The following is a 13074-nucleotide window of genomic DNA, read 5'->3' on the forward strand; positions in this document are numbered from 1 at the left end:
CCGGGTGTACTGCTGGTACTTCGTGCCCTGCTGATACGATATTTGGACGTCGTTTCTCGGCACCATCATCAGGTGTTTTGTGAGAATTGTCGCTTTGCTGATCGGGTCCTATATTTATGCCTGCGTGGTTAGCGCGTGCTGTTTTCTGCTGTCGTATCCGTCTCCAAGTGTTCCTCTCTTCCGTCAGCTCCCGTTGTGGCTGTCTTCTGCGGTGACGACCGTCCTGCGGCCTTTCGTATTGGGTCCACGCCCGCCAGGAGCATTTAGATCACTATCTTCAACGCTATACACGTTCCTTATGCTGCTCGCGACTGCTGTGGCTTTTTATCGCGGCCCCATCATCCGTCTGGCGGTCTGAATTCGGAACACGCCTGCGAGGTAGACTACCAGCTGCATCAGTTGCAGTTAACGTCCGCACACGCATCAGCAATCTCTTTTGGCGTTAGCCACCGTCTGGCGTTCCATATTATGTCTGCCCCAGGCTGTGCGGTGCCTGAAGTTTCAGGACGTTTATTTTGTTCCCCATCTTGTCCGTGACCACCGTGACTGTCTCTCGAGGAAGCAGTTGCTGCTTGGTGCTCCGAATGAGGTCTGATCCTGTTAATTACGCCCCCCCAGTCGTTTGAAGTTCATTAACGGAGAAAGGAAACTTTATCTCGTGTTTCTGTAGTAGTTCCAACACCGGATTCTGCGCTGTACTGCTGGCATCCTGGTTTCCGGTTGATGAGGTTTCCCGCTCTGTTGAGTTCAACAGAAACGTTAATGGCACTATCTCAAAATCTGGGGGTATGAGCCAGGATGTTGGTTTTGCTGTAATACATGGTGTGTTCAAGTTCCCGGATATGTTCTGCTATTGCTTATTTAGTGGCCTGCCGTTGCATGGTATACCTTTGGTGCCCCTTACGTCTTACGTCCACTGTTCTGGTGGTATGACGGACGTAGGACATACCACATTCGTTACGTCTAGGGTAACTACCAGGTTTTCTTAACTCCAGACCATCCTTGAGGAGCGTCCTGATCTTGTTCAAAAATGATTCAAATGGCTCTGAGCACTATTGGACTTAACATCTGAGGTCATCAGTCCCCTAGAACTGAGAACTACTTAAACCTGACTAACCTAAGGACATCACACACATCTATGACCGAGGCAGGATTCGAACCTGCGACCGTAGCGGTCGTGTGATTCCAGACTGAAGCGCCTAGAACCGCTCGGTCACACCGCCGGCCCTGATCTTGTTGAGCGGGCAGAAAAAACTTTCGCTGATCTTAGCAGAGACAGGCCCTGCTTATGATAGAAGAGCTGTCTTTCTGGATTCTTCTTGAACCTATTCCGTTCCATAAAATCATATGGTGCAATGTAAAGATTTGCGGATGTCCCTTGTTGAATATCCGTTGCCCGTAAACATTCAATGTAGACGTCGGAATGTCGTGTTGGGAAGGTGCGGACCACCGGTAGTACACCCGATTCTGCGAGGTGTCAACTAACCGCCGGGAAAGTCTAAGAAATTATGAGCATTTTTTGTTGAAAAGTCCGTTTTACCCGCTAAAGCACATTAGTGTTGTTTTCTTCCATGAACGTCTTGACTGCTTTAAAAGTGTGACATAGAGCCAGATCATTTTGAAATGTTCCTCTACCATCTGCAAAGGTCTGTAACAATTGCACAATCACGTGCCTAGAGATTTCAACGTAATTGGCTGAATTAATCAGGCGTAACTTGTGCCCCAGGGCCCCTTGCACTGAAGAAAACCCACAGCACCTTTTCGAGTGTGTTTTGAAGTCCATTCAAGATGCTCAGTTCTTACTGCTTCGCCTCACAAACTTTGTTCTGTGTCTTTGAACAATAAAATGCGACTCAACACTAAATGTACACAGCTTTCCAGTCACATGGCCGCCGGTTTTTATCCATGGCAAGTGGTAACAACTACTTCATTGATCGATTTCCTGTCTTTTGTCCACACTGAAGATACTTATGCGGTGCCGTTGAAGAGTCAATTTCAATCCCAGTAGCCAATAAATCTTTTTTGTCTCTTGAGGATGAGTTATACTGTTTCTAAGCAGAGATTTGTCAGTTTTAGGGTGGTTCTTTGTTTTCATCCATATCTGCATTTTCTCTTTGGAGACCAGGAAGCAGTGTCACAGTATGCCCTCCTAAACCTTGAAACACTAGATTTTCCCACACAAGCAACAAAAGGGTAATTTCTCGTATGTTCATGAAGAGGAACTATGTAGCTCTCTTCTAAAAGGAAAAATCCATTTTAACTCAGACACAAAGTTCTTCTGTTGAGAACACAGAAATAGTAAACGCTGTTGCCACTCATAAAAAAACTCAGCTGAATTGGAGGGGTTCGTGCAAGTGTTGCTCATACTCAAGGCAACACTAGTCCGCCAAGAATTCAACAATTAGGCAGATAAAACTGGTTACCGGTTATCACCTACAATTCCTTGTAAAATATGAGCTTCACCCAATTAAATGAACATTACAGTACAAGACGGTGAATTACCAACGGTGGAGGTGTAGTGAATGTGTGAACGGAAGACAGTGATATAGGCTGCACGGCTTTTCCTTTGCGGCCTATAAACAAGTCCTAGGTATATCTCACTGCTGATCACTGAGTCAGCAGGGAACGCCGTGGCTGGTAGGACTAGGACTGAAGTTCCGGATAGGCGCCGATGGAGAGCTTCTTTGTCCACGAGAGCAGGTGATGGAGACCTTTGGGAAACTAGATGGCAAGCCCGCAGGGAAGGCCAGTGTTCACATTGTTTGCTTTACGAGGAGCGATAGAGCGCGCTGGGTGCACACGGCTCCAAATCGTGGCTCGTGTCGGTGCGAATGACGCTTTCTCCCTAGATTGAGAGGCCATCCCCGTTTTCTATAGATGGCTGGTTGTTTCGGTGGAGACAACTAGCTTCGGTCGCGGAGTGGGAGCAGAGTGCGTTTTGCATTATGATTTGCAGAACCGACCGTGGTCCTTTGGTTTGGATCCGTCTGGCAGGTTTAATCCAGAGATTCGAACCATTCTGTGACCTTCTAGGATCCTGTTTTCTCAACCTGCGCTGTCGAGCGGAAAAGGACTCTCTTAATAAGTCAGATGTGTAATGGACTCAGAAACGGGTTGTTAAGGTAGAAGAGTACGTTTGGCATACACAGGTCTGATTGTAAGGATAGGAGAATCCCTCCGCAGTCCCAATATATGCTTTTGGTTTCATACATGGAGGAGTATTTCCCTATGAAATAAAGAGAACAGCATGCGTCACGTGGGGTAAGAGAAAATTTTAATATAGTATTAGTTAACTACCGCAGCCTCTTTGGACTGGTCTGGAAACTGGTGTTTTACAAACGGGAACAATGTCGGTTGTAGTAAGGACAGAAAGCTGGTTGAAACCAGAGGTTATTAGTAATGGAATTTTAATCCCAGTGGAATGCGTGCCACAAAGATAGTTCAAAAGCTGGTTGCGGAGTCGTACTTATATAACCTAATGAGGTTACTGCAGGTTCAGTCTGTGAAGAGGTTTGGTTGAAGTCAAGTGTTAAATATGGGTCAAACGTGGTCATCGGGTGCATTTATAAACTCCCTGGCTCAGGAACAGTAGTGGTGAAATTTTGAGGGGAAACTGGAAGATATCTCGTAAATTTGCCCGTTATGTTACAGTACTAGCCAGATATCTCAACTTACTAGCTATAGACCGAAAGACTGATCGGTTAATGCGGTTAGTATGGACAGGGAATCACTTGAAATTGTTCTACATGCCTCACCTGAAAATTACCGCCAGCGGCTGATCACAGAACCGACTCGTGAAAATAACATATTAGGTCTCCTGGTCACTAACAAGCCTGTGATTTTCGACTCAGAGTAGAGTAGGGAATCAGTGATCAAAAGGGCGTTACGGCATCATTGTATACCCCTATAAACAGAAATGTAAAGAAAGCTAATACGATATTCCTGCTAATCAAGCGAAACAGAAAACAGATTTCAGAACACCTTGCAGGTCAGCACAAAAATTACGTCTCCAGGACAGAAAATTTGGTTGTCAATGGAAAAAGTTTTTGAGTTGTACAGTACGCCTTGTGGTGAGCAAAACTGTGAGGGTTCATTGGGATGAATGGAGCTATTTAAAATGTAACTAAAACTAATAGCTGATAAGGCAGATGCCAGACTGAAATTCACTGGAAGAATCCTCAGAAAGGTAACTAACAAAATCCTCGTAGGACAATGCTTGAATACGGTTGCCTGTCTGGAATCAATACAAAAGAGAATCGATAGAAGATATAAAGAGCGTTCCAAGAAGAACAATGCGTTCTGTCACGGGCTCATTAACGAAATGCGAAAGTGTCAGCCAACTGCAGAAGCAGATGCAGCAAAAAAGGTATTCTCCATCACGGTATCGTTTGCTGTTGTTATTCCTAGAGCTTATGTTCCTGGAATAACCAACACATTTCTTACTCCTATATATAGGAGATGAAGGTAAAAATCAGAGAGATTCGAGCTCACACGGGAACTTATAGGCAGTCGTTCTTCCCGCGAACCATACGCAACCGAAACAGGAAATGGTGAAGGTGGCACTGGTACACGAAGAAACTCCGAAACGAACCGTAAGGGTGCTTGCAGCATATAGATGTAGGATATAGAAGTAGGATTCCGTACATCAATCGGTAAAAACGGAACTATTACAGCTTCAGTCTGTTGTCCGTTTACCTGTCTGTCTCTCCGACTGTTCAAAACTCTCTTCCTGAAAAACAGGTTGACGTATCAAATTGAAACTTATATCGCATATGAATAGCTACAGCCCCTTAGGGGTGTAAAAATATGAAGCTTTTAAGTAAATGCAGCTAATGATTTCGATGCTCGCAGACTCACTCAAAACCTACAGGTACTTAACGTTGATCTAGAATGACGAAATTTTACAAGAAGTAATGTTCCACACTACAACCAACTGGAAAAATTTGAAAGTTGTTGATCTGTAATTATATCACACTATTATTCTTCATTTGTTATCTGACTTTTAATCGGTTAAGCTCCCTTTTTCTGAGGAACGGCTAAACATATCAAGTTGAAATTTATGTCAAACGCTAAGGTCTATATTCCCTAGGCGGTATAATAAAGCAATGAAATCTAAAGACACGGCTGTTTAGGACACGTGTACTCACTCGCAAACTCACTTATCAAAACCTAATGCGAGTTTCCCGTTGATATAGAATAACAAAATTTGGCAAGAATATTTAAAACGTGAAATTAAAACAGCCTCGAGAGTCTTGAAATTCCTGGGACCGATATTTTGCCAGTATCAGTGTCGATAAGAGCAATAATCATTAAAATCCTCGATTCCCGTAGTGGGTGAACTTCCTATACGGATACTTAAGTTTGTACGGAACTCTCAATGCCCCACTCATACTCCCATCTGGCCACGTCTTTTTCATCTTTCTATACCAGAAGTACTTAACGCAAAAGGAACCAACGTGTCATTTAAGTGGCAATATTTATTGTAAACGGCTGTACCCTATCTTAAACTGTATAACATTGTCGTGATTAGTCTAAGCAGACATTATTAGAGACACGAAATAAACTTATCTAAAGAGCTAGGTAGAAAACGTGATGATTGGTTTAATGGTTGACCTTATTAGTCTTCTGAGATAGAACTATGCCGGCGCTAGCTGCACTGACCAGATATACTCATTGTTTTATGGTGAGGGACGACAGATACATGAATTTCAATTACTTAGGGACTGGTGCCACCGCAGTTTCACCGCTACTAAATCTAGGTCCAGATTACGGGTGTTAGACTTCCGTTATAATTGTGAAATATACTGAGATAATTGAAATTTAAAAGCATTCATTATTATGCCAACTCCGCACCCATATTAATAACTTTTTTCTTTCCTGTTACTGGACCAGTAATGTAATAATTGATATCAAATGCGACTGTGGTCGCTATAATATTAGTTAATGCATGTAGCCAGTCCATTCTGTAGAAACCTTTTTCTATATCAAATGTCATTACCGCATTCCACATCTACATTGCACACCAACAGCCAGTTCATTAACGTTTATTGAAAGCGCTGTTCAGATTAATTCTATAGCAACAGTAATAATAGCTGAATGCTCCCGAATACATGTGTGGAATGTGTGTGCTGATATTAAAGTGTGAGCTAATGTGCGATTTCTACGTTAGCTCCCATATCTATCAGTAAACAGATTTTTAGTCTTTTAATGAAGATACCTTGTTCTGAACACCCGTTGTGAATATTTAGATTCAGTGATTTTTTTCTGGTCATTTATTAACTGACACTGTACTACGGCTGCAGAAGATTATTGTTCAGTAGATTTTCCGCTACATTTCTAGTCAGTCTCCTTAAATTCACCTTCGGATCGTATTGGTAGCGTCTGGTCTCATCTCCTGTTACGATGAGGATGTCCAACAACGTATGACGACGGTCCTTCGGGCGATTCCACAAGATGATTTCTCTGATAATTTCCAACAGCATTAAAGGCGTTGTCAAATGTGTGTCCGAATACTTTGAAGGTAAATATAGGTAATTCCCTTTATTTTCTCAGACCATTCACCGACGTTTTCAGACGCTCCTTGTAGGTATAGTCATTGTGTCAACCAGTGGTACGCTTACTATTATCGCAAAACCTTAATGACGCTCACAAATTTCGCCCCCCCCTGGGGCTCAGCATTCATTTGCTGAGTACGGGCTTGGCGACCCCGGAGTCCTGAGCTGGGGACTGGTCAGCGCCGCCAGTCTCCTGTCACCGTAAACCCCGGACATACTTCAGCGACCACCGCATGGCGCGGCGGTGGAATGTTGTGTGCTGCGGGGAATGGTAATCTTGGCTTGACCGCCTGGATTGCGAGGAAGGTAAACCTCTATAAAAACCCCTCAATCTTACTGTGTGCTAAACCTCTATAAAAACCCCTCAATCTTACGGTGTGCTGCGCGCCTATAAGATGCATGGCTGTTGGGGTGGAACAGTCGCAAGCGGGCAACCTCTGGGGCACCTGCCGCACCCCAGTTGTATCAGGCTTACTCAGGCACGCGGGGCTCTGTCTGAGCGGACCTTTGGTTCCCTAGCTGCTCGTGGGAGCACAATGGACCCTTCGACCTCTACGTTTCCCCCTACCAGTGGAATGGGTGGGCCACTGATAGGAAAACAAACCCAATCGAAAAAGCGACTTCGTGCTGGGAGTCCTGCAGCCCCTGGTGTTACTAGAGATTTATCAGACTGTCGTAACAGAGCACATGCTGATAATCAGAATGTGTTTTTGATTGTCAAACGGAAGGAAGGTAGCTTTGAGAGAGATTCTCCCTTTTACATCCACAAGGGTCTTGAGGGAATTGCAGGAACACTGAAATCTGTGAAGCGTCAGCGCAATGGCACTCTGTTAGTTGAAACTTTTAGTTCCCGTCAAGTCACTTCTCTTAGGAAAGAACCTGTCTCAGAGAGTACGCTATCGAGACAGAGCCCACTTGTAACCTCCCCCTCACTTATCGACCTTAATGACAGTGAAAAATTAAACTGTGTGTACCTAATGGAAATTTCGGAGAAGCAATCGTCACCGAAGTTAATCTGTCGGTAAAGAGGGAGGAAAGGGTTACATCTAAATGAAAGGAAAAATGCAAATGAAACAGGTGGAAATTAATTTTGAAAAGGGGTAAAGTTAATAAAGAAAGTAAATGTGCGGCCGTTACGTTAACTATTAACTAGCGGTAATTAGATATTTGAGATTTGGGGGAAATTACGGTCGCCAGTCCTAAGGACAATTACTATAGTAACTGAAAAAGAAAGGTTATTACACATATAATTAGCACTAGAAGCGTGGCAACTGAAGGTTGACATGTGCAGTGTGAAAACTGAAAGTTTGTCAGAAGTAATAAATTTCGCTACACTCTGACTTAATTTAGCAAAAGAATTAATAAAACAGAAAAATCGAAAGTTAATTTAGTGATGGAAGTTAATAGTGAGCTTTCTTTCTGAAGCACATCGAAATTCAGTAAAATATGGTTAGTCTTGGACTACCTCAACAATCATTTCAAAAGCTACTTGAATCTACGCAATTTAGAAATAAGAGATTTAACTTTGAACTTGAATTAAAAGATTCTGAACGATTAACAATAGTAAAATTTAGTACGTACCAAGCTGAGCTGCAATCACAGGTCAGCTAAAATATGGTAACAAAACTCGCACTCTTAATTTGTGCTTGTGTAATCTAAATATTGTAGCCAGCTATGAATACCTTAACTGAACTTTGAAATTAAAGCAGTGAAATCAATTATGCTGGCGTTTGAATTTCAACGACACTCGGGTTCATTCCGGAAAAGGAAGGGACCCTGCTTGGTAATGCAATTGGGACAATGAGCAACAAAGGTTCAAGCTAAGTTGCTGTAATTTGGTGACACAAATTTTAAAAGTTTGAAAAGCTGAGGTCTGCCATACAGTTCTAAAACTTTACTTGCTTCCAGTCTTCCTTGTTGGTTGATTGAAGGTTTGAAGCCGTCGATCGAGGAGGTGGCGACAGTCACTCATTGTCAGCCGTCGCTGTTGCAGGAGCTGGATGTTAGCGCGCCTTCTTCTCGACATGGTCACCAGACGAAACGGGCTTTTGATGTGCGCCAGCTAATGCTTCCCATCCACGACACCATGTCAGAAACTATCGGGCTTTTGATGTGCGCCAGCTAATGCTTCCCGTCCACGACACCATGTCAGAAACTATCATCGCAAGTCGAGCGCAATTACATGCTGCCAAACCCCGAAAGCGCGGCAACTCGCGGGAGCTTCACACAACACACCTGCTCCACTCGCTACTTCCGCCAGACTCTCTCTATGCCCTGCCCGCGCTCCACGCGGCAGAGTTAACACTACCAAAGATCCTACACACTTTGATTCTTCACACGACCTATCGATGTAATCGTTCGATAGCAGTTTTCCCTAGGCAAGACCCAGCGTAAAAATACAAATAATATTTACGAAACAAACCAATTATACATCGATATAAATGCATAAAATATATATACAAATTGCAAAACAATTACAATATGTAAAGACACAGAAATGTCATATATTCAGGTAACAAAAATAAGGAAAAAAAATTATAGTACAATAGATGGAAATAGGAGGATATGCATTTCCGGCGTTATACGTGCCCCACATTGTCTGAGGATGTTTGTGTAACCTAAACAGTCTCAGAAAATGTCCCAAAAAAGAAACAGCGGAAATGCATATACTCAAAACATCAACAAAATTTAGCATTCGTCTAATTAACCATAAATCAATTTTTAGTTCATAATAATTGAGTGGAGACACTCCTAATCTTATTCCACTCTGTCATCTTGCACAAAATAAAACAGGTTGACAACATATTAAATTCATAGAAAACATAGAAAGTCGTTTAGCTATTCCAAAATCATCAAAATTCGTAACACTATCAAGAAATGGAATACTATTTACAAAATTAATCAGAGTACATGGTCATAAAATCAGGTACATCAAAATACGCAAATAAATAATTAAATAGACTACACATTTTGTATAACCTTTTCATAATTAATATTCTCGTCACGAGAATCTATTTAACGCTAAACAAGAAAATGATGTACAGCAGATCGACAAAAACATAGATATTAACAGCACAATTCTTTCACATCAGCTGTCCGGGAAGAAAAAACAACTCCACCTTCCGTACCCGCAAGTAGAAAGAATGCCGACAGCGGCACAAGAGCCGACAGCGGCTCCGCCTCGTCAGTATTGTTGCGCCCGCCTGTGCGGCACGCTTGATCTTACTCGCCCATGTAACGGCATTTCCAGAACGTCCGTTTCACTGAATTCTTTAGGAAAAACTCACTCCCGAGTAATCTCAAGGAGTCCCTTAAAACTATCACAGTGGATAACTCAACACTGTCCATCATCACACGCATGTACTAGCCTGAAACTTAAAACAGCGTCTAAGTACACCGGCAATGACTAGTAAAACACACATTCATGAAATCTGACAGCTAGTTACAAAAGCATATTTACATTCCTTAATCTACTGTGACTCAACTGAAAACTTAAACTAGCAGCTTGGATTTTTCAGATGATTACTAATCAGTTACTCTCAAATCATTTAGTAAAAATTAATTTCCTATTAATTACAACTTCTTTAATGTCCTCTTTGTCAGGCAAAAGCATGGAAATCTAGCAAATCGTGAAATATTACACTCTATATTTACATACTGTACAAATTACCCATTATGCGGTATTAATCAATCCTAGGTTGGTACAATTTCAGGTCTACAATGTTCCGTATACCTAATAGTTTTCCAGAGCTTGGATACTCTAAGCCATAAGCATTTGTGTGAGGTATACCAATGACTTTATATGGTCCATTATAAACAAACTTAAATTTAGAGATTTCATTGTCTATCTCGCTCGATTTCTCATGAGCTTTTTACAAGTACTAAGTCTCCGATTGCAAACTTAGCAAAACGCGCTTTAGCGTCATGACGACGTATGCGAGCATCGGCTTTTAGCTTCATTACTTCTCGCAAACGATTTTTTTTCACACCAATACTAATGTCAATCCGTGGAGGGAATTTTATTAACTCTCCCAATTCACTTTCTACACTTTTGTCAATGCCGAAATTCCTCACGTTACGGCAGTTCAAATTCATTCCTACGTCAATAGCATCCGGCCAGTTAACAATGTGTATAGGCTGGTATTGCCTATGCACACCGTCTCCTGCCTCGTCAAACTCAACTACCATTGTTTTATCTAGTGACATACGTGTCAAAGTTTTGCTTTCGCAGTTAATCACTGCACGGTACTTTAATAACCAATCTAACCCGATAATTACTTCCGTAGTTAAGTCTGGCACGACGACAAACTCTTTTTCAAATCGTGCCCCACATATCTCGAAGTTGACAAAAATCTGTTTTGTGACCGGTTTACTGGCCTTCCCAGTAGCACCGATAATTTTCAATCCTGTTACTGGCATAAGTACGATGCAAGGTCTGTCTTTCAGTAACGCAAATATTTTCCCAGATACAGCACTCAATTCTGCACCGGTGTCAATCAACACGTTTAGTTGTAGGTCGTGCATATTAACAGACACTACTATCTGTCTACACTTGTCCTATACTGTTTCTTTATTTTCCACAGTAAATCCTCGTCTATATCCAGGTCATTCCAGAAAAAACCATCCGGCTTTGATCCTAAATCCGGTTTATCTGGCGGCTTTTTCAGCCTCTGTTCACATACAGTTTCAATCTCAACACGTTTGTCCTGAGGCTTAGTCTGTAGCTTCGCCTCCAATACCGAAACCTTTTCCTGCAACTCGTCAACTAGTGAGTGTTGCTTTGCTATCGATTCATTAATCGTCACCTTCGTTGATTCCACTTTGGTCAGATTAATCTCATCTGCCAATCTACCTGGAGGACTGTGCCCAGTAGTATCTGCAATTACTTCCCCTGGATCTGCGCAACCCACACTGCTACCGTCTGAGCGTGTAACGTCAGCTCTGACCTCATACACGCTGTAATCTACGTGCTTTTCTACCAATCGTGTCCGGCTATCACTGAAATTTTTGTAATCTTTCTCCTTAATACTTTCGCAATGTTTAAACTGGAGGTTTGCGTCGGATGGGTCGGCTACTTCTACCACTATAACTTTCGGTAAAGTCTGCCGGTTAGGGCCAGAACTTCCCGTTACTACTTCAACATCCAACTCCTGCGGGACGAAACACGACGAATCTTGCTCGTACTCCCCATTAACATCAACTATTTCTAGTAAATTCTGCCGGTTAGGGCCAGAACTTTCTATCATTTCACAAACACTATCTTCCTGCGGGACGAGATGCGGAAAATCCTGCACGCGCTCCCCATAAACGCTTCTCCCATACAGACCCCTATAATCTCTTAGTTCGTCGTATAAGCGACCGAACTGCCTTAACAAGACCTCATCCCTCTCTGCATCCCCTCGCTCGATGACGGACGTTTTATCAGACATCTGATCTCCTGTCAACACTTGCGAATCATTCTTAAACTCATTCTCCAGTTCCGCTGTGGGTGTTACAGCTGCCACTTTATAATCGATTTCCGGAAAACTACTTAAATTGTTCTCACTGACAGTGAATGTATTTTCTACTGCCGTGTCTACAGCTGATGTACGACTCGTGGGTGCACTCCTTTCTCCTAACACTGGCACACTCTCCCACCGTTGATTATTCCATACGGAATTTTCATAATGACGACACCTGGGTTTTCTCTTGTTATTGGGCCTGCAAAATTTCTCCACGCCCGGTCGGCCCCTCACCGGCGCGGCTAATGGTTTCCCTGTCTCGTCCCAGCAGATACGCTCCCCAGATGCTGCTGAGGCGGCTGGACACACCCTCTGGCGTTATTACTATTCTGCGTAGCCCGTATCACGCTAGTGTGATACTGGTTTCCGTCATTCCTGTTATTATTTGCATTGTACCGACTGTCATTACGGCCCGAACCACTATTGTTATTGCTGCCATGGTTGCGGTATGCATTATTCCCATGGTTATCGTTGTTGTGGTTCCTGATGTTGTTACCACGGCCTCTACCACTGTCGCGATTATTGCGCCAATTGTCATCGTCCTCAATTCTTTCCAGGAAATTATTGATTGTCTTGTAATTGCTTCCTACGTAGCGTTTTGTATCATCTGGAAGCTTCTTGTAGAGTTCCCAGACTATTTCGGATTCCATGCGGCGATCACGCAAATATTGCAACTTGCGGATCAAGCCCTCACAAAACTCCTTCATCGAGCCACACGAATTCGCATCGAAAGGCCTCGATACGACAAATTCGCGCCAGACACTTTGTTGTTTTTGCTCTGACCAGTATTCGGCCAGAAACAAATTTTTGAACTCGTCAAACGTCAGGTTCGTAATGTTGAGGTTTAAGCCCCAACGCTTGGCATCACCAGCCAACACATCAATAATCGCATTAATTTTTCTCTCATTAGTCCATGATCTGGGTAAAACTCTTTCACAATTCTTAATGAAATCCGTCGCGTGTATACCGCCTTTTCTCAAGGGGTCGAACCGCTCCTCTTTCGTCAACAATTCCGAACT

Source organism: Schistocerca cancellata, chromosome 3 (genome assembly GCF_023864275.1).
Source record: "Schistocerca cancellata isolate TAMUIC-IGC-003103 chromosome 3, iqSchCanc2.1, whole genome shotgun sequence".
NCBI lineage: Eukaryota > Metazoa > Arthropoda > Insecta > Orthoptera > Acrididae > Schistocerca > Schistocerca cancellata.